This window comes from Triticum urartu, chromosome 2A, assembly GCF_056163025.1.
Source record: "Triticum urartu cultivar PI428250 chromosome 2A, HENAU_Tu73, whole genome shotgun sequence".
Taxonomy (NCBI): Eukaryota; Viridiplantae; Streptophyta; class Magnoliopsida; order Poales; family Poaceae; genus Triticum; species Triticum urartu.
In genome coordinates, this window is record NC_141874.1 from 60,598,411 (window position 1) to 60,621,297 (window position 22,887).

Consider the following 22,887-nt stretch of genomic DNA (forward strand, 5'->3'; position numbering starts at 1 on the left):
GTACTAAAGACCCTCCCTTTAGTACCGGTTGATGCCACGACCCGATACTAAAGGGGGTGCGCTGCCAGGCGAGGGGCGCAGAAGTTTAGTCCCACCTCGCTAGCCGAAGGGCGCTCGCACCTGCTTATAAGCCCCGCCGCCGCTGCTGTCTCGAGCTCCTCTCTAAAGCAGGCCTTCTGGGCCTACCTCTGCTACTCTGCCCTGTGGGGCCTATTGGGCTTGCGGGCCTGCATCCTGGCCCAACAACAGGTTGGGTTTCTAGTCGTATGCAGGCCGCTGTGGCCCGGTAGGTGGGCTTTTTTTCATTTAGTTTTTTCTTTTCTGCTTTATTTATTTTGTTTTATTTATTTTTAGTTGTTTTTTGCTGTATTTAGAGTTTCTTTGTGAATATTTTTGATAGGTTTTAGAAACTTTCAGTTAGTGCCGGTAGTTTTTAAATTTGAATAGTTTAAATTTTGAATTATTTGAAATTTGTGTGAATCACTAGTTTGTGAATAACTTAACTTTAAAATTACATTTTTCAGTGATTCTTTTTTATTATGTTTAATATTAGTGTGTTTTATCATTGTATTCAATTTGGTAATGCTTAGGTTATTTAAAAATGAAATGCCTTTTTAGCTGAAAAAATCAGTAAAGGCATGAAAGAATTTTTTTGCACATAAAATTTCTTCGCGTTTCAAATGCCAAAACACATAACTACCCTAACTATTACAGAGATTCCCTCCTAGGTGTGAAACACACAAGAAAGTGATGATAGTGAAGCCGATCACATCTCAGATTTTTGGGTGTGAAACTTTTTCTTCGCATGTGTCCCTTTGCGCCATAACCATGGAAAATCTTCATCATTTAACGAGATGCTCGGGTCAATATTCACTGTGAATGGAGCAATTTCATCAAACTTTTCATAATCTCCTGACATGTCTGTCTTGTCATCCACTCCCATGATGTTTCTCTTCCCAAAAAGAACTATGTGCCGCTTTGGCTCATCGTACGATGCATTCGCTTCCTTATCTTTTCTTTTTCTCGGCTTGGTAGACATGTCCTTCACATATAAAACCTGTGCCACATCATTGGCTAGGACGAATGGTTCGTCTGCATACGCAATATTGTTGAGATCCACTGTTGTCATTCCATACTGCGGGTCTTCCGTTACCCCGCCTCGTGTCATATTGACCCATTTGCACCAAAACAAAGGGACCTTCAAACCACATCGATAGTCAAGTTCCCATATGTCCTGTATATAACCATAATATGTTTCCTTTCCTGTCTTGGTTTCTGCATCAAAGCGGACACCACTGTTTTGGTTGGTGCTCTTCTTATCTTGGGCGATCGTGTAAAATGTATTACCATTTATCTCGTACCCTTTAAAAGTCATTATATTCAAAGATGGTAACTGGGACAGCAAGTACAGGTCATCTTCAATAGAGGCGTCATGCATGGTACGTGTCTGCAACCAGCTGGCGAAACTCCCGGTTTGTTCACGTGTAATCCATTCATCAGACCGCTCCGGTTGTTTGGAGCGTAGCAAATTCTTGTGTTCATCCATATACGGAGCCACCAAGGCGGAATTCTGTAGAACTGTGTAGTGTGCTTCAGTGAGAGAATGTTCGTCCATACATATTATTTGTTCCCCTCCTAGCGTGCCTTTTCCATCCAGTCTGCCCTTATGCCGCGATTCAGGAACGGCTTAAGGTCAAGAATAAAGTCAATACAAAACTCAATGACCTCCTCATTTTCATGGCCCTTGGAGATGCTTCCTTCTGGCCTAGCACGGTTATGAACATATTTCTTTAATACTCCCATGAACCTCTCAAAGGGGAACATATTGTGTAGAAATACAGGACCCAAAACGTTAATCTCTTCGCATAGGTGAACTAGGACGTGCGTCATGATGTTGAAGAAGTATGGTGGGAACACCAACTCGAAACTGACAAGACATTGCACCAAATCATTCTCTAACCTTAGTATGATTTCTGGATCGATTACCTTCTGAGAGATTGCATTGAGGAATGCACATAGCTTCACAATGGCTAATGATGTCTACTACACAACCTTCTTCTTGTAGACGTTGTTGGGCCTCCAAGTGCAGAGGTTTGTAGGATAGTAGCAAATTTCCCTCAAGTGGATGACCTAAGGTTTATCAATCCGTAGGAGGCGTAGGATGAAGATGGTCTCTCTCAAGCAACCCTGCAACCAAATAACAAAGAGTCTCTTGTGTCCCCAACACACCCAATACAATGGTAAATTGTATATGTGCACTAGTTCGGCGAAGAGATGGTGATACAAGTGGTATATGGATAGTAGATATAAGTTTTTGTAATCTGAAAATATAAAAACAGCAATGTAACTAATGATAAAAGAGAGCATAAACGGTATTGCAATGTGTTGAAACAAGGCCTAGGGTTCATACTTTCGCTAGTGTAAGTTCCCTCAACAATACTAACATAATTGGATCACATAACTATCCCTCAACATGCAACAAAGAGTCACTCCAAAGTCACTAATAGCGGAGAACGAACGAAGAGATTATGGTAGGGTACGAAACCACCTCAAAGTTATTCTTTCCAATCAATCCGTTGGGCTATTCCTATAAGTGTCACAAACAGCCCTAGAGTTCATACTAGAATAACACCTTAAAACACAAATCAACCAAAACCCTAATGTCACCTAGATACTCCAATGTCACCTCAAGTATCCGTGGGTATGATTATACGATATGCATCACACAATCTCAAATTCATCTATTCAACCAACAAAAAGAACCTCAAAGAGTGCCCCAAAGTTTCTGCCGGAGAATCACGACGAAAACGTGTGCCAACCCCTATGCATAGGTTCATGGGCAGAACCCGCAAGTTGATCACCAAAGCATACATCAAGTGGATCAATAGATACCCCATTGTCACCACGAGTATCCCACGCAAGACATACATCAAGTGTTCTCAAATCTTTAAAGACTCAATCCGATAAGATTACTTCAAAGGGGAAACTCAATTCATTACAAGAGAGAAGAGGGGCAGGAGAAACATAAGATCCAACTATAATAGCAAAGCTCGCGATACATCAAGATCATGCCAAATCAAGAACACGAGAGAGAGAGAGAGATCAAACACATAGCTACTGGTACATACCCTCAGCCCCAAGGGAGAACTACTCCCTCCTCGTCATGGAGAGCGCCGGGATGATGAAGATGGCCACCGGTGAGGGATCCCCCCCCTCTGGCAGGGTGCCAGAACAGGGTCCCGGTTGACTTTTGGTGGCTACAGAGGCTTGCGGCGGCGGAACTCCCGATCTAATCTCTGTTCTGGAAGTTTTAGGGTACGACGATATATATGGGTGCAGGAAGTACGTCGGAGGAGCCACGGGGGCCCCACGAGGCAGGGGGGCGCGCCCCCCACCCTCGTGGGCAGCCCGTGTCTCCCCTGACATGCACTCCAAGTTCCCTGGGTTGCTTTCCTTCCAAAAATAACTTCTCCAGTTGATTTCGTTCCGTTTCGACTTCATTTGATAGTCCTTTTCTTCGAAACACTGAAATAGGCAAAAACAGCAAATCTGGGCTGGGCCTCCGGTTAATAGGTTAGTCCCAAAAGTAATATAAAAGTGGAAAATAAAGCCCAATATTGCCCAAAACAGTAGATAATATAGCATGGAGCAATCAAAGATTATAGATACGTTGGAGACGTATCAAGCATCCCCAAGCTTAATTCCTGCTCGTCCTCGAGTAGGTAAATGATAAAAAAGATAATTTTTGATGTGGAATGCTAGTTGGCATAATTTCAATGTAATTCTTCTTACTTGTGATATGAATATTCAGATCCGAAAGATTCAAGACGAAAGTTCATATTGACATAAAAATAATAATACTTCAAGCATACTAACTAAGCAATTATGTCTTCTCAAAATAACATGGCCAAAGGAAGTTCATCCCTACAAAATCATATAGTTTAGTCATGTTTCATTTTCGTCACACAAGAATGCTCTCATCATGCACAACCCCGATGACAAGCCATGCAATTGTTTCATACTTTAGTAATCTCAAACTTATAAACCTTCACGCAATACGTGAGCGCGAGCCATGGATATAGCACTATGGGTGGAATAGAATAATGAGGGGGTTATGTGGAGAAGACAAAAAAGGAGAAAGTCTCACATCTACGAGGCTAATCAATGGGCTATGGAGATGCCCATCGATTGATGTTAATGCGAGGAGTAGGGATTGCCATGCAACGGATGCACTAGAGCTATAAATGTATGAAAGCTCATCAAAAGAAACTAAGTGGGTGTGCATCCAACTTGCTTGCTCACGAAGACCTAGGGCACTTGAGGAGGCCCATTGTTGGAATATACAAGCCAAGTTCTATAATGAAAAATTCCCACTAGTATATGAAAGTGACAAAACAAGAGACTCTCTATCATAAAGATCATGGTGCTACTTTGAAGCACAAGTGTGGAAAAAGGATAGTAGCATTGTCCCCCTTTTTTTATTTGGCCTTTCTTTTTTTGGCCTTTCTTTTTTTTGGCCTTTTTTTGGGATAATGCTCTACTAATGATGATCATCACACTTCTATTTATTTACAACTCATTGATTACAACTCGATATTAGAACAAAATATGACTCTATATGAATGCCTCTGGCGGTGTACCGGGATATGCAATGAATCAAGAGTGACAAGTATGAAAGAATTATGAACGGTGGCTTTGCCACAAATACTATGTCAACTACATGATCATGCTAAGCAATATGACAATGATGAATGTGTCATGATGAACGGAATGGTGGAAAGTTGCATGGCAATATATCTCGGTATGGCTATGGAAATGCCATAATAGGTAGGTATGATGGCTGTTTTGAGGAAGATATAAGGAGTTTATGTGTGATAGAGCATATCATATCACGGGGTTTGGATGCACCGGCGAAGTTTGCGCCAACTCTCAATGTGAGAAAGGGCAATGCACGGTACCGTAGAGGCTAGCAATGATGGAAGGGTGAGAGCGCATATAATCCATGGACTCAACATTAGTCATAAAGAACTCATATACTTATTGCAAAAATCTACAAGTCATCAAAAACCTCGACACTACGCGCATGCTCCTAGGGGGATAGATTGGTAGGAAAAGACCATCGCTCGTCCCCGACCGCCACTCATAAGGAGGACAATCAAATAACACCTCATGTTTCAAATTTGTTACACAACGTTTACCATACGTGCATGCTACGGGATTTGCAAACTTCAACACAAGAATTTCTCAATTTCACAACTACTCAACTAGCATGACTTTGATATTATTACCTCCATATCTCAAAACAATCATCAAGTATCAAACTTCTCTTAGTATTCCACACACTCATAAGAGAACTTTATTATTCTTGAATACCTAGCATATTAGGATTTTAAGCAAATTACCATGCTATTTAAGACTCCCAAAATAATCTAAGTGAAGCATGAGAGTTCATCTATTTCTTCAAAATAAAACTACCACCATGCTCTAAAAGGTATAAGTGAAGCACTAGAGCAAATGACAAACTACTCCGAAAGATATAAGTGAAGATCAATGAGTAGTCGAATAATTATGCAACTATGTGAAGACTCTCTAACATTTAATAATTTCAGATCTTGGTATTCTATTCAAACAGCAAGCAAAAGAAAATTACATTCTAAGAATGGCAAACATCATGTGAAGAAGCAAAAACTTAGGATCAACCGAAACTAACCGATAATTTTTGAAGAAGAAAGGTGGGGTGCCAACCGGGGCATCCCCAAGCTTAGATGCTTGAGACTTCTTGAAATATTATCTTGGGGTGCCTTGGGCATCCCCAAGCTTGAGCCTTTGTGCCTCCTTAATTCCTCTCATATCAAGGTCTCCCTAAATCTCAAAAGCTTCATCCACACAAAACTCAACAAGGACTCGTGAGATAAGTTAGTATAAACCATTGCAATTACCTTATCATACTCTACTGTAGCAAATCACTAAAGTTATTATTCAACATTGCATACTAAATGCCTCTGCATATTTAATAGTCCTATCCTCAAATATAATCATTAAAGAAGCAAACATATGCAAACAATGCAAACATAACAGCAATCTGCCTAAACAGCATAGTCTGTAAAGAATGCAGTAACATCCATACTTCCCTAGCTCCAAAAATTATGAAATAAAATTCTTGCTGTAGTAAATTTATCAGAGCTTAATATTCAAAAGGTTTCAACATTTTATCACATTCTGACTTTTCTAGGGAATTATTGCAACAGCGGTAAACTTTCTGTTTTCAAACAGCAACATGTATACTTGTAACATAGGCATAGTAAAGGCTATCAATGCCACTTTTATTGAAATAAAAGATGCAAAACATTGTTCTAAATAACAGAAAGAAAATCCTAACAAAATAAATTGATGCTCCAAGCAAAACACATATCATGTGGTGAATAAACATATAGCTCCAAGTAAAGTTACCGATGAACGAAGACGAAAGAGGGGATGCCTTCCGGGGCATCCCCAAGCTTAGGCTCTTGGCTATCCTTGAATATTACCTTGGGGTGCCTTGGGAATCCCCAAGCTTAGGATCTTGCCACTCCTTTCCATCGGATCCTTACCCAAAACTTGAAAACTTCACAACACAAAACTTAACAGAAAACTCGTAAGCTCCGTTAGCGAAAGAAAACAAAACACTACTTCGAGGTACTGTAATGAACTCATTCTTTATTTTTATTGGTGTTAAACCTACTGTATTCCAACTTCTCTATGGTTTATAAACTATTTTACTAGCCATAGATTCATCAAAATAAGTAAACAACACATGAAAAACAGAATCTGTCAAAAAAAAGAACAGTCTGTAGTAATCTGGATCAAACGTATACTTCTGGAACTCATAAAATTCTCAAATAAATTTCTGGACCTGAGGAATTTATCTATTAATAATCTGCAAAAATAATTAACTAAATATCACTCTCCAAATAAAAATGGCAGTAATTCTCGTGAGCGCTAAAGTTTCTTTTTTTACAGCATGATCGCAAAGACTTTCCCCAAGTCTTCCCAAAGGTTCTACTTGGCACAAACACTAATTAAAAGCATAAAACCACATCTAAACAGAGTCTAGATGAATTATTTATTACTAAACAGGAACAAAAAGAAAGGAACTAAAATAAAATTGGGTTGCCTCCCAACAAGCGCTATTGTTTAACGCCCCTAGCTAGGCATGATGATTTCAACGATGCTCACATAAAAGATAAGAATTGTAACATAAAGACAGCATCTTGAAGAATATGACTAGCACATTTAAGTCTAACCCACTTCCTATGCATAGGGATTTTGTGAGCAAACAACTTATGGGAACAAGAATCAACTTGCATAGGAAGGTAAAACGAGCATAACTTCAAAACTTTAAGCACATAGAGAGGAAACTTGATATTATTGCAATTCCTACAAGCATATGTTCCTCCCTCATAATAATTTTCAGTAGCATCATGAATGAATTCAACAATATAACCAGCACCTAAAGCATTCTTTTCATGATCTACAAGCATAGAAAATTTACTACTCTCCACATAAGCAAAATTCTTCTCATTCGGGATAGTGGGAGTATCATAAGAGACTTGGATACTATAAATTGTTTCCACATTAAAAGAGTAATGTTCAGAGAAGGGGTAATCGTAATCATGACAAGTTTTATAAATATAATCACTACTTTTTACAGCATAAGTATCATCACAATAATTATCATAAGTAGGAGGCATGTCATTATCATTATAAATTTGCATATCAAAACTTGGGATACTAATAATATCATCTTCATTAAGCGTAGCATCCCCAAGCTTGAGACAAACATTAATTGCAGCAAATATATTCTCAAATATGTCATCCTCATCAAACATAGCTTCCCCAAGCTTGGGCCTTTTCATAACATAAGCATAATCACTCTCATCATTAATAGTATGGATAGCACCAATAGTATAGCAATTATCATATTCTTCCAAGCAAGTGCCAAAAAGATTTTCAAGATCATAAGAAGTATCATTATCTTCCACAATTATATTTTCATGAGGCACAATAGTAATGGGAGAAACATCATTTGGGGGAGATATCTTTTTACCTCTCTTCCTTTTTCTTTTCTTCTTCTTCACCACATCATGTGTGGGTTCAATACTCCTTTTGGAGCTCCTTATTAATGAGATTGGTTGAATAGGAGGCTCCTCCTCGTTACCTGATTCATCATAAGAAATAATAGGAGGATATTGGTAAGTCTCTTCCCTTTCATTAGTATTCTCTTCATCTTCTATTTGTTTTCTTTTCTTTATGTAATTGGCAATATAAGGATTATCAATGCAATTCACCGCACAATACATATAAATTTTCTCTAGATCAAAATGAAGAACTTTATCAAGGGCAAATTTTGGAATATCCTTAATTCTATGTTTAATTTCTTCATAACCCAAAAGTAAACTAAGTTTATTATGATGTGCAAGGGAAATCAAGTCATCACAATTTTTGGACACGATATGATCATGAAACAATTTGCATTGGGCACTAAAATGATCACGTTCATTGCAAAGTTCACAAGTAGGGCTAAGAAATAATGAATTTTCAGCACATTCATCTAGCTCTTCTTGCAACAATTTGGTTTCTAAGTACTTATGCCTCTTGCAATATTTATCTTCCCTATTTGGTGTGTACTTGCAAACCCAATGTACTCCACAAAAATTGACATGTTTATAGGAGACATTTTCATCATAACTAGTGAAATCATCATTAGCATCATGGATATTCAAAGAATTCGTACTAGCAACATTGCAATCATTCTCATCATTCAAATATTTGGTGCCAAACATTTTAGAGATTTCTTTTTCTAGCACTTGAGCACAATTATCCTTTCCATCATACTCACGAAAGATATTAAAAAGGTGAAGCGTATGAGACAAACTCAATTCCATTTTTTATAGTTTTATTTTATAAACTAAACTAGTGATAAAACAAGAAACTAAAAGACTCGATTGCAAGATCTAAAGATATACCTTCAAGCGCTAACCTCCCCGGCAACGGCGCCAGAAAAGTGCTTGATGTCTACTACACAACCTTCTTCTTGTAGACGTTGTTGGGCCTCCAAGTGCAGAGGTTTGTAGGACAGTAGCAAATTTCCCTCAAGTGGATGACCTAAGGTTTATCAATCCGTAGGAGGCGTAGGATGAAGATGGTCTCTCTCAAGCAACCCTGCAACCAAATAACAAAGAGTCTCTTGTGTCCCCAACACACCCAATACAATGGTAAATTGTATATGTGCACTAGTTCGGTGAAGAGATGGTGATACAAGTGGTATATGGATAGTCGATATAAGTTTTTGTAATCTGAAAATATAAAAACAGCAAGGTAACTAATGATAAAAGAGAGCGTAAACGGTATTGCAATGTGTTGAAACAAGGCCTAGGGTTCATACTTTCGCTAGTGTAAGTTCCCTCAACAATACTAACATAATTGGATCACATAACTATCCCTCAACATGCAACAAAGAGTCACTCCAAAGTCACTAATAGCGGAGAACAAACGAAGAGATTATGGTAGGGTACGAAACCACCTCAAAGTTATTCTTTCCAATCAATCTGTTGGGCTATTCCTATAAGTGTCACAAACAGCCCTAGAGTTCGTACTAGAATAACACCTTAAAACACAAATCAACCAAAACCCTAATGTCACCTAGATACTCCAATGTCACCTCAAGTATCCGTGGGTATGATTATACGATATGCATCACACAATCTCAAATTCATCTATTCAACCAACACAAAGAACCTCAAAGAGTGCCCCAAAGTTTCTACCGGAGAATCACGACGAAAACGTGTGCCAACCCCTATGCATAGGTTCATGGGCGGAACCCGCAAGTTGATCACCAAAACATACATCAAGTGGATCAATAAAATACCCCATTGTCACCACGGGTATCCCACGCAAGACATACATCAAGTGTTCTCAAATCTTTAAAGACTCAATCTGATAAGATTACTTCAAAGGGGAAACTCAATTCATTACAAGAGACAAGAGGGGGAGGAGAAACATAAGATCCAACTATAATAGCAAAGCTCGTGATACATCAAGATCATGCCAAATCAAGAACACGAGAGAGAGAGAGAGAGATCAAACACATAGCTACTGGTACATACCCTCAGCCCCGAGGGAGAACTACTCCCTCCTCGTCATGGAGAGCGCCGGGATGATGAAGATGGCCACCGGTGAGGGATTCCCCCCTCCGGCTGGGTGCCGGAACAGGGTCCCGATTGACTTTTGGTGGCTACAGAGGCTTGCGGCGGCGGAACTCCCGATCTAATCTCTGTTCTGGAAGTTTTAGGGTACGACGATATATATGGGTGCAGGAAGTACGTCGGAGGAGCCACGGGGGCCCCACAAGGCAGGGGGCGCGCCCCCCATCCTCGTGGGCAGCCCATGTCTCCCCTGACATGCACTCCAAGTTCCCTGGGTTGCTTTCCTTCCAAAAATAACTTCTCCAGTTGATTTCGTTCCGTTTCGACTTCGTTTGATATTCCTTTTCTTCGAAACACTGAAATAGGCAAAAAACAGCAAATCTGGGCTGGGCCTCTGGTTAATAGGTTAGTCCCAAAAGTAATATAAAAGTGGAAAATAAAGCCCAATATTGCCCAAAACAGTAGATAATATAGCATGGAGCAATCAAAAATTATAGATACGTTGGAGATGTATCAGCTAATCGAACGTTTTCCGGTAGAAGCCCCCTCAATGCAACGGAAAGCAGTTGCGTCATAATCACGTGGCAGTCATGAGACTTTAGGTTCTGGAACTTTTTCTCTACCATGTTTATTATTCCCTTTATATTCGACGAGAAGCCAGACGGTACCTAATACTGAGCAGGCATTCACAGAAGATTTCCTTCTCTTCTTTGGTAAGAGTGTAGCTTGCATGACCCTGATGTATGCCGTCTTTTCCATGCATACGTTGTTGGTCCTCCCGTGCCTCAGGTGTATCTTTTGTCTTCCCATACACGCCCAAGAAGCCAAGCAGGGTCACACAAAGATTCTTCGTCACGTGCATCACGTCGATTGCGGAGTGGACCTCTAGGTCTTTCCAATAGGGCAGGTCCCAAAATATAGATTTCTTCTTCCACATGGGTGCGCGTCCGTCAGCGTCATTCGGAACAGGTTGTCCACCAGGACCCTTTCCAAAGACCACCTTCAAATCCTTGACCATATCATGTACATCAGCACCAGTACGGTGGCGAGGCTTCGTCCGGTGATCCGCCTCACCTTTGAAATGCTTGCCTTTCTTTCTTACAGGATGCCTGCTCGGAAGAAATCGACGATGTCCCAGGTACACATTCTTCTTACAATTAGCCAAATATATACTATCGGTATCGTCCAAACAGTGTGTGCATGCGCGGTATCCCTTGTTTGTCTGTCCTGAAAGGTTACTGAGAGCAGGCCAATCATTGATGCTCACGAACAGCAACGCCTTTAGGTCAAATTCTTCCCCCATGTGCTCATCCCACGCACGTACACCTGTTCCATTCCACAGTTGTAAGAGTTCTTCAACTAATGGCCTTAGGTACACATCAATGTCATTGCCGAGTTGCTTAGGGCCTTGGATGAGCACTGGCATCATAATGAACTTCCTCTTCATGCACAACCAAGGAGGAAGGTTATACAAACATAGAGTCACAGGCCAGGTGCTATGGTTGCTGCTCTGCTCCCCAAAAGGATTAATGCCATCTGCGCTTAGACCAAACCATACGTTCCTTGCGTCATCTGCAAACTCCTTCCCATACTTCCGTTTGATTTTTCTCCACTGCGACCCGTCAGCGGGTACTCTCAACTTTCCGTCTTTCTTACGGTCTTCTCTGTGCCATCGCATTGCCTTGGCATGCTCTTTGTTTTGGAACAAACGTTTCAACCTTGGTATTATAGGAGCATACCACATCACCTTGGCAGGAATCTTCTTCCTGGGGCGCTCTCCCTCGACATCACCAGGGTCATCGTGGCTGATCTTATAGCACAATGCACCGCATACCGGGCAAGCGTTCAAATCCTCGTACTCACCGCGGTAGAGGATGCAATCATTAGGGCATGCATGTATCTTCTGCACCTCTAACCCTAGAGGGCAGACAGCCTTCTTTGCTTCGTACGTACTCTCGGGCAATTCGTTGTCCTTTGGAAGCATATTCTTTATCATTACCAGCAACTTTCCAAATCCCTTGTCAGATACATCATTCTCTGCCTTCCATTGTAGCAATTCCAGTGTGGTGCCCAGCTTTTTCTTGTCACCTACGCAATTCGGGTACAACAATTTTTTGTGATCCTCTAACATGCGCTGCAACTTCTTCTTCTCCAAATGACTTGCGCAGTTTCTCTTTGCATCGGCAATGGCCCGACCTAGATCATCAACGGGCTCATCCAATGCCTCTTCTTCAGCTTCTTCCCGCATTACCGGCTCAGCTTCTTCCCTCATTGTTGTATCATCGTATTCAGGGAACCCATGGCCAGGATAGTTGTCGTCGTCCTCTTCTTCTTCATTGTCTTCCATCATAACCCCTCTTTCTCCATGCTTGGTCCAAACATTATAGTGGGGCGTGAAACCAGACTCAAACAGGTGGACGTGAATGGTTCTTGACGTAGAGTAATTGTGACCATTCTACAGCCAGCACATGGACAAGGCATAAAACCATCCGCCCGCTTGTTTGCCTCAGCCGCAAGCAGAAAAGTATGCACGCCATTAATGAACTCGGGAGAGCATCGGTCATCGTACATCCATTGCCGGCTCATCTTCAATACACAGCACCGAAAACACCAAATTAATACAATACATAAAGTTTATACAAAACTTAAATGCAACAAACAAATAACTCTCTAGCTAAAGAATTTAAATGCAACAACAAATGCGATCAAGATCGCAACTAAGGTAACAATTGATCCAAAAGCATAATGATACCAAGCCTCACTATGAATGGCATATTTTCTAATCTTTCTAATCTTCAAGCGCATTTTCTCCATCTTAATCTTGTGATCATCGATGACATCGGCAACATGCAACTCCAATTCCATCTTCTCCCCCTCAATTCTTTTCAATTTTTCTTTCAAATCCTCGTTTTCTCTTTCAACTAAATTTAACCTCTCGACAATAGGGTCGGTTGGAATTTCCAGTTCAACTACCTCCTACATACAAATATCTATGTCAGCTTGATGGTCATAATTTTTCATAAACACGAAATGCAACAAATAGTTTTAAAAGAGAATATACCACATCCGAATCATAACAAGGGCGAGGGCCGACGGGGACGGATATCAAAACCATGGCACTATGTATAACAAACAACGTACGGGTAAGATAATTATACGAGTAATTATATATCCAAATCACACAAACATCAATTTTTTATATAAAATTTCATGAACAATAGGCTCACCACAAGGTGGTGCCGGCGACGGGACGGTGCGGGCGATCGACGGTGGTTACGACGGAGATTTAGAAGGCACTAAGTAAACCACACCTACATATGCAAACTAAGTGTTATTTTGACCTCAATTTGCATATAAATCAAATACTACCACATATAATTCCTCCCAAATTACTAAAACCCACAATTAATCACTATATAAACCAATGCAAGAGCTAATCTAGCAATGAGAGATGAAAGGACAAAGTTGCTAACCTTTGTGATCATTTGAATGGATGGGGGCCTGCAAATCTTGACAAATTTGGGGCAAATTTTGTGATGAACTCGAGAGGAAGAAGGGAAGAACAGAGGAGAGGGAGAGGGGAAAGGGGGAAGAATAGAGTGCTGGTGGACGAAGGGTTTATATAGGACGACCTTTAGTACCGGTTCGTGGCATGAACCGGTAGTAAAGGTGCTGGAGGGGCCCCACTCTGACAACATCCTCCCACCACTCTCATTAGTACCGGTTCGTGGCACGAACCGGTGCTAAAGGTTCGCCACGAACCGGTACTAAAGAGCTCCTCCCGCCTAGCCGTTGGAACTGGCACTAATGGACACATTAGTGCCGGTTCTGTTACAAACCGGGACTAGTGTGTCGCACATTTGACCCTTTTTCTACTAGTGCCTGCACACACAAAATAAATCCTCGCAACCCAATGCATAAGAGGGGTTGTCAATCCCTCCTCGGTAAAAAGATAGATTAAATTGTATCGGTTTGGATAAATAGATCTGAATAAAACATGATAAAAGATGCAAATAAAAAGTGCAGCAAGGTATTTTTGGGTTTTGGAATAATAGATCTGAAAACAAATACAGTAATAGATAGATCGGAAAGCAATATAATAAAAGATAGACCCGGGGCCGTAGATTTCACTAGTGGCTTCTCTCGAGAAAATAGCATACGGTGGGTAAACAAATTTCTGTTAGGCAATTGATAGAAGAACAAATAATTATGACAATATCCAAGGCAATGATCAATATATAGGCATCACATCCAAGATTAGTAGATCGAAACGATTCTGCATCTACTACTATTACTCTACACATCTACCGCTATTCAGCATGCATCTAGCGTATTAAGTTCATGGAGAAATGGAGTAATGCAATAAGAATGATGACATAATGTAGACAAGATCTATTCATGTAGGAATAGACCCTATATTGTTATCCTTAACAGAAACGATACATATGTGCCTCGCGACCCCTTCTGTCACTGGGTGAGGACACCGTAAGATCGAACCCATCACAAAGCACATCTTCCCATGGCAAGAAAAATTGATTTAGTCGGCCTAACTAGCCAAAGATTCGAAGAAGAAATACAAGGCTATAAATAACCATGCATATAAGAGATCAAAGAAGACTCAAATAATATTCATGGATAGAAACTGGTCATAAACTCGAACTTCATCGGATCCCAACAAACACACTGCAAAAATTCATTACATCAAATAGATCTTCAAGAGACCATGAGAATCAAAAAGAGAGAAGAAGCCATCTAGCTACTACCTACGGACCCGTAGGTCTATGGTGAACTAATCACGCATCATCGGAGAGGCACCAATGAGGATGATGAACCCCTCCGTGATGGTGTTAGATTGGATCTCGTGGTTCTGGAACTTGTGGCAGCTGGAATTGTGTTTCGTCAACTACTCTAGGATTTCTGAAATATCTGAATATTTATAGATCGAAGAGGCGGTGGAGGAGACCCCCGTGGGCCCCACAACCCATTAGGGTGCGCCGGGGCCCTCTAGCACGCCCTGGTGTCTTATGGGCCCCACGGGCCTCCTCCAGGTGCTTCCTTGGCTTCCAAGTTGTCTTTTGGTCCAAAACAAATCTCCAAAAAAATCGTTGCGTTTGGACTCCGTTTGGTACTGATATTCTGCGAAGTAAAAAAACAAGCAAAAAACAGCAATTGGCACTGGGCACTATGTCAATAGGCTAGTCCCAAAAAATGATATAAAGTTGCTATAAAATGATTGTAAAAAATCCCAGAATGATAATATAACAGCATGGAACAATAAAAAATTATAGATACGTTGGAGACGTATCAGCGCGCGAGTGAGGGCTTCCTCCTGGTGCCTTTCGCTTGTCCATCCGCCCCCTGCAATGCCACCCTGGCGACTCTCCGCCACGGGACTTGGTCACCAGCGGCTAAACGATGATTTGCTGATGTGGCAGTAATCAGTTTAGCTCTAATCACCCCCACTAACTAACCCTAGGGTCACTGTCAACGGGCCCCGTGGCTGGTCAAATCCTAGTCAATGCGGGATTTAAACCCGTTTAGCCACTGTTACACTGACATGTAGGACCCACACGTCAGATTTGACCTCGTTCAGTACTGACGTGGTGATGATGTTATGCTGATGCAATAACTATTTTTTGGATTTTGAATAAATCAGAAAATGATTTGTTTAATTCAGAAAATACTACAAACCTTGGAAAATCATAGAAATTAATCTATCACTCAGATGAAAATAATTTATATATGAAAAATGATCATAGAAATATGAAGAATATGTTTATGCCATGATCATGCATGTTTGAACAAGTTACCATCACTGTCTAGGAAAAATCATGATTAGGGCGATTTTAATAAACAGTTTGGAGTTAGGATTTAGTATATGTTTGAATTCGACTTCAATTAATATGACTAATCATTGCATTAGGTCAATTCACTACCTTAACATGTCATACCATTCATTTGGTTGTGCATTGCATTGATCGTGGTTCCTTTTTATGTTTGTCGTTGTTCATTCCCTCTCGGTAGATGATAAGTCTCCAACGTATCTATAATTTTTTCGTTCCATGCTATTATATTATCTGTTTTGGATGTTAATGGACTTTATTTTACACTTTTATATTATTTTTGGGACTAACCTACTAACCCAAGGCCCGGTGCAAATTGTTGTCTTTTTGCCTATTTCAGTGTTTCGCGGAAAAGGAATATCAAACATAATCCAAACGGAATGAAACCTTCGGGAGAGTTATTTTTGGAACAAACATGATCCAGAGGACTTGGAGTGGACATCAAGAAACAAACGAGGAGTCCACGAGGCAGGGGGCGCGCCCTCCCCCTCGTGGCTCAACCGACCTACTTCCTCCTCCTATATATACTCATATACCCTGAAAACATCCAGGAGCACCACAAAACCCTATTTCCACCGCCGCAACCTTCTGTACCCAAGAGATCCCACCTTGGGGCCTTTTCCGGAGCTCCGCCGGAGGGGGCATCGATCACGGAGGGCCTCTACATCAACTCCATGGCCTCTCCGGTGATGTGTGAGTAGTTTACTTCAGACCTTTGGGTCCATAGTTATTGGCTAGATGGCTTCTTCTCTCTCTTTGAATCTCAATACAAAGTTCTCCTCGATCTTCTTGGAGATCTATTCGATGTAACTCTTTTTGCGGTGTGTTTGTCGAGATCCGATGAATTGTGGGTTTATGATCAAGTCTATCTATGAACAATATTTGATTCTTCTCTGAAATCTTTTATGTATGATTGGTTATCTTTGCAAGTCTCTTCTAATTATCAGTTTGGTTTGGCCTACTAGATTGATCTTTCTTGCAACGGGAGAAGTGCTTAGCTTTGGGTTCAATCTTGCGGTGCTCGATCCCAGTGACAGAAAGGGAAACGACACGTATTATATTGTTGCCATCGAGGATAAAAAGATGGGATTTATATCATATTGCTTGAGTTTATCCCTCTACATCATGTCATCTTACCTAATGCGTTACTCTGTTCTTATGAACTTAATACTCTAGATGCATGCTGGATAGCGGTTGATGTGTGGAGTAATAGTAGTAGAGGCAGGCAGGAGTCGGTCTACTTTTCACGGACGTGATGCCTATATACATGATCATGCCTAGATATTCTCATAATTATTCGATTTTCTATCAATTGCTCGACAGTAATTTGTTCACCCACCGTAATACTTATGCTATCTTGAGAGAAGCCACTAGTGAAACCTATGGTCCCCGGGTCTATCTTTTATCATATAAGTTTCCAATCTATTTTATTTTGCAATATTTACTTTTAATCTTTACGATAAATACCAAAAATATTATCTTATCATCTCTATCAGATCTCACTCTCGTAAGTGACCGTGAAGGGATTGATAACCCCTTTATCGCGTTGGTTGCGAGGTTCTTATTTGTTTGTGTAGGTACGAGGGATTTGCGTGTGGCCTCCTACTGGATTGATACCTTGGTTCTCAAAAACTAAGGGAAATACTTACGCTACTTTGTTGCATCATCCTTTCCTCTTCAAGGGAAAATCAACGCAGTGCTCAAGAGGTAGCCAGAAGGATTTCTGTCGCCGTTGCCGGGAAGTCTACGCACAAGTCAAGACATACCAAGTACCCATCACAAACTCTTATCCCTCGCATTACATTATTTGCCATTTGCCTCTCATTTTCCTCTCCCCCACTTCACCCTTGCCGTTTTGTTCGCCCTCTTTTTCCATTCTCCTTATCTTTTCTAGTTCGTATGTTTTTGCTTGTTTTTTGTTTGCTCGTGTGTTGGATTGCTTGCTTGTCACAATGGCTCAAGATAATACTAAATTGTGTGATTTTCCCAATACCAACAATAATTATTTTATTAGCACTCCGATTGCTCCTCTTACCGAAGCTGAATCTTGCGAAATTAATGCTGCTTTGTTGAATCTTGTCATGAAAGATCTGTTTTCCGGCCTTCCTAGTGAAGATGTCGCTACCCATCTAAACAACTTTGTTGATTTGTGTGATATGCAAAAGAAGAAAGATGTGGATAATGATATTGTTGAACTGAAGCTATTCCCGTTTTCTCTTAGAGATCGTGCTAAAACTTGGTTTTCGTCTTTGCCTAAAAATAGTATCGACTCATGGAATATGTGCAAAGATGCGTTTATCTCTAAGTATTTTCCTCCCACTAAGATCATCACTCTTAGAAATGATATTATGAATTTTAAGAAACTTGATCATGAACATGTTGCACAAGCTTGGGAGAGGATGAAATTAATGATACGTAATTGCCCTACACATGGTTTGAATCTTTGGATGATTATACAAAAAATTTATGTCGGATTGAACTTTGCTTCTAGAAATCTTTTAGATTCGGTGGCGGGAGGCACTTTTATGGAAATCACTTTAGGAGAAGCTACTAAACTCCTAGATAATATTATGGTTAATTATTGTCAATGGCATACTGAAAGATCTACTAATAAAAAGGTGCATGCTATAGAAGAGATCAATGTTTTGAGTGGAAAGATGGATGAAATTATTAAATTGTTTGCTAATAAGAGTGTCTATTCTGATCCTAATGATATTCCTTTGTCTACTTTGATTGAGAATAATAATGAATCTATGGATGTGAATTTTGTTGGTAGGAACAATTATGGTAATAACGCGTATAGAGGTAATTTTAATCCTAGGCCGTTTCCTAGTAATTCCTCTAATAATTATGGTAATTCCTACAACAATTCTTATGGAAATTATAATAAGATGCCCTCTGATTTTTAATCTAATATTAAAGAATTTATTAGTTCGCAAAAGAGTTTCAATGCTTTGATTGAAGAAAAATTGTCTAAGATTGATGAGTTGGCTAGGAACGTGGATAGAATTTCTCTTGATGTTGATTCTTTGAAACTTAGATCTATTCCACCTAAGCATGATATCAATGAGTATCTCAAAGCTATGAGAGTTTCCATTGATGAGTGCAAAGAAAGAACCGCTAGGATGCGTGCTAAAAAAGATTGCTTTGTGAAAGCGTGTTCTTCTAGTTTCCATGATAATAATGATGAAGATCTAAAAGTTATTGATGTGTCCCCTATTAAATATTTGTTTTGCAATATGAATATTTATAATGATGGGACTGGAGATGAGTCAACTTTAGTTAGAAGGCGTCCCAATGATTCGGAGTTTTTAGATCTTGATGCAAAAATTTATAAAGGTGGGATTGGAGAGGTCAAAACTTTACATAGCAATGAACCCACTATCTTGGATTTCAAGGAATTTAATTATGATAATTGCTCTTTGATAGATTGTATTTCCTTGTTGCAATCCATGCTAAATTCTCCGCATGCTTATAGTAAAAATAAAGCTTTTACTAAACATATCATTGATGCTTTAATGCAATCTTATGAAGAAAAGCTTGAATTGGAAGTTTCTGTCCCTAGAAAACTTCATGATGAGTGGGAACCTACTATTAAAATTAAAATTACAGATCATGAATGCTTTGCTTTATGTAATTTTGGTGCTAGTGTTTCCACGATTCCTAAAACTTTGTGTGATTTGCTAGGTTTCCGTGAATTTGGTGATTGGTCTTTAAACTTGCATCTTGCGGATTCCACCATTAAGAAACATATGGGAAGAATCAATGATGTTCTTATTGTTGCAAATAGGAATTATGTTCCCATATATTTCATTGTTCTTGATATTGATTGCAATCCTTCATGTCCTATTATTCTTGGTAGACCTTTCCTTAGAATGATTGGTGCAATTATTGATATGAAAGAAGGGAATATTAGATTCCAATTTCCGTTAAGAAAGGGCATGGAACACTTTCCTAGAAAGAAAATTAAATTACCTTATGAATATATTATGAGGACCACTTATGGATTGCATACCAAAGATGACAATACCTAGATCTATCCTTCATTTTATATAACGATCCGGAGACCCGAGGAGGCAGAGCAGGTCACGCGTGGGTGGAAGGTTTCAGAAAATTTTCCAAAATTTGACCTGTCGGTATATATAACCTGACCCTGTCGGTGTGACCGAGTGGAACAACTCGGTGGCACCGAGATGCAGAACTGCAAGCGGTTACCGCAACTCAGTATGACCGAAAAGTTCTAATCGGTTGCATCGAGATTGAAAACCTAGATCAACTTAGTGATCTCGGTATGACCGAAATAGATGACTCGGTCATACCAAAATGCACAAAGAGGTTTTGGAAGTTTAAGTCTATGACCAATCGGGGACTTCGAGTGCTCCTCACACAGAGTGGTTCGAATCTGACTTGATCAAACTTTGTGATGTAGCATGAATAGGGTTTGAGACAAGAAAAGCATAGATAGCTAGAGGGAGTTCTTAGGCATTCTTGTCCATCCATTTGGCAAAAGAGAAAAAGCCAAACAAACAAAGCAACAAATGGATGTCCTTGAATGAGTAAAATATGCGACCAACATGCTCACACAATAAGATGGCAAAAGAAATATGTGACAAAGCATGCACAAACACTCTAGCATCTATCAAGCAATTTGGCGATGACTAGGTCATCTATATATGAGTATATTGACTTAGAAGTCAAATGAGAACATTTGATCGTAGGTCATACTCATCGTTTAAGCACAAGTGGGGTTGCCACTTTTACATAAAGCATTGTTGTGTTCACACCATTAGAGTTGCTTTAGCTCAATTGATTAGAGTAAAGCTCCTCCTAGATGTGATATCCCCCCTTAAGAGGGATGAACTAACCTTGGGTTTTGTCGATGATGACTTCATGTAGGTGTTGAAGATGTAGATGCTCAATGTTGATGTAGATCCTTTGGAGCAATCCTTTGAAGTGAGTTGCACTTTCAATACCTACACGAGTTAGTCCCACAAGGAACAGACAAGGATATCCATAGACATAGAGTGATATTCACATGAGATGGTGTTCATGAATGCATTAGGTTACCTTGTCCCTTGTCTTACCAACAAGAGGGTTTGTGACTCCTTGAACTAGTGCAAGATATGGAAGTTGTTTGCACTTGTCCTCGCCAAAATGATATGAGTGAAGTGTGTTGGCGGAGTCACCCTCAAGAACTCTCTAGTTCTTCTTCTTCGGGATCCACACCATCTTGATGGGAATCCTTGGACTTGTAGTCGTACTTGATGAAGTAGAACTTGATGTAGTCTTGGGAACTGATACGTCTCCAACGTATCTATAATTTTTGATTGCTCCATGCTATATTATCTAATGTTTTAGACATTATTGGACTTTATTTTCCACTTTTATATTATTTTTGGGACTAACCTATTAACCGGAGGCCCAGCCCAGAATTGTTGTTTTTTGCCTGTGTTAGGGTTTCAAAGAAAAGGAATATCAAACGGAGTCCAAACGGAATGAAACCTTCGAAAACGTGATTTTCTCATCAGATAAGATCCAGGAGACTTGGACCCTCCGTCAAGAAAGCCACGAGGTGCTCACGAGGGTAGGGGGCGCGCCCCCTGCCTCGTGGGCCCCTCGAAGCTCCACCGACGTACTTCTTCCTCCTATATATATCCACGTACACCCAAACGATCAGGGACGGAGCCAAAAACCTAATTCCATCGCCGCAACTTTCTGTATCCACGAGATCCCATCTTTGGGCCTGTTCTGAAGCTCCGCCGGAGGGGGCATCGATCACGGAGGGCTTCTACATCATCATCCAAGCCCCTCCGATGAAGTGTGAGTAGTTTACTTCAGACCTACGGGTCCATAGCTAGTAGCTAGATGGCTTCTTCTCTCTTTTTGGATCTCAATACAATGTTCTCCCCCTCTCTCGTGGAGATCTATTTGATGTAATCTTCTTTTTGCGGTGTGTTTGTTGAGACCGATGAATTGTGGGTTTATGATCAAGTCTATCTATGAATAATATTTGAATCTTCTCTGAATTCTTTTATGTATGATTGGTTATCTTTGCAAGTCTCTTCGAATTATCAGTTTGGTTTGGCCTACTAGATTGGTTGTTCTTTCCATGGGAGAAGTGCTTAGCTTTGGGTTCAATCTTGCGGTGTCCTTTCCCAGTGACAGAAGGGGTAGCAAGGCACGTATTGTATTGTTGCCATCGAGGATAACAAGATGGTTTTTTTATCATATTGCATGAAACTATCCCTCTACATCATGTCATCTTGCTTAAGGTGTTCCTCTGTTTTTAACTTAATACTCTAGATGCATGCTAGATAGCGGTCGATGAGTGGAGTAATAGTAGTAGATGTAGAATCGTTTCGGTCTACTTGTCTCGGACGTGATGCCTATATACATGATCATACCTAGATATTCTCATAACTATGCTCAATTCTGTCAATTGCTCAACAGTAATTTGTTCACCCACCGTAGAATACTTATGCTCTTGAGAGAAGCCACTAGTGAAACCTATGGCCCCCGGGTCTCTTTCTCATCATATCAATCTCCATCACTTTATTATTGCTTTGCTTTTACTTTGCTTTTACTTTACTTACTTTGCATCTTTATACCAAAAATATTATTTATCATCTCTATCAGATCTCACTTTCGTAAGTGACCGTGAAGGGATTGACAACCCCTAAGCGTGTTGGTTGCGTTGAGCTATTGTTTTGTGTAGGTACGAGGGACTCGAGCGTAGCCTCCTACTGGATTGATACCTTGGTTCTCAAAACTGAGGGAAATACTTACGCTACTTTGCGGCATCATCCCTTCCTCTTCGGGGAAATCCAACGCAGTGCTCAAGAGGTAGCAAGAAGAATTTC

At 40.3% G+C, this 22,887-nt stretch overlaps 1 long non-coding RNA gene across 1 annotated transcript; it reads right to left on the minus strand.

Moving 5' to 3' along the window:
- Window positions 1-12,976: 12,976 nt before the first annotated feature.
- LOC147983740 (uncharacterized) lies at window positions 12,977-13,963 on the minus strand. The gene is made up of 3 exons (XR_015615004.1): window positions 13,412-13,963; window positions 13,246-13,303; window positions 12,977-13,160 (listed from the first exon to the last, which is right to left on the minus strand). It is a non-coding gene; the product is annotated as an uncharacterized LOC147983740 (long non-coding RNA).
- Between the last annotated feature and the right edge of the window lie 8,924 nt (window positions 13,964-22,887).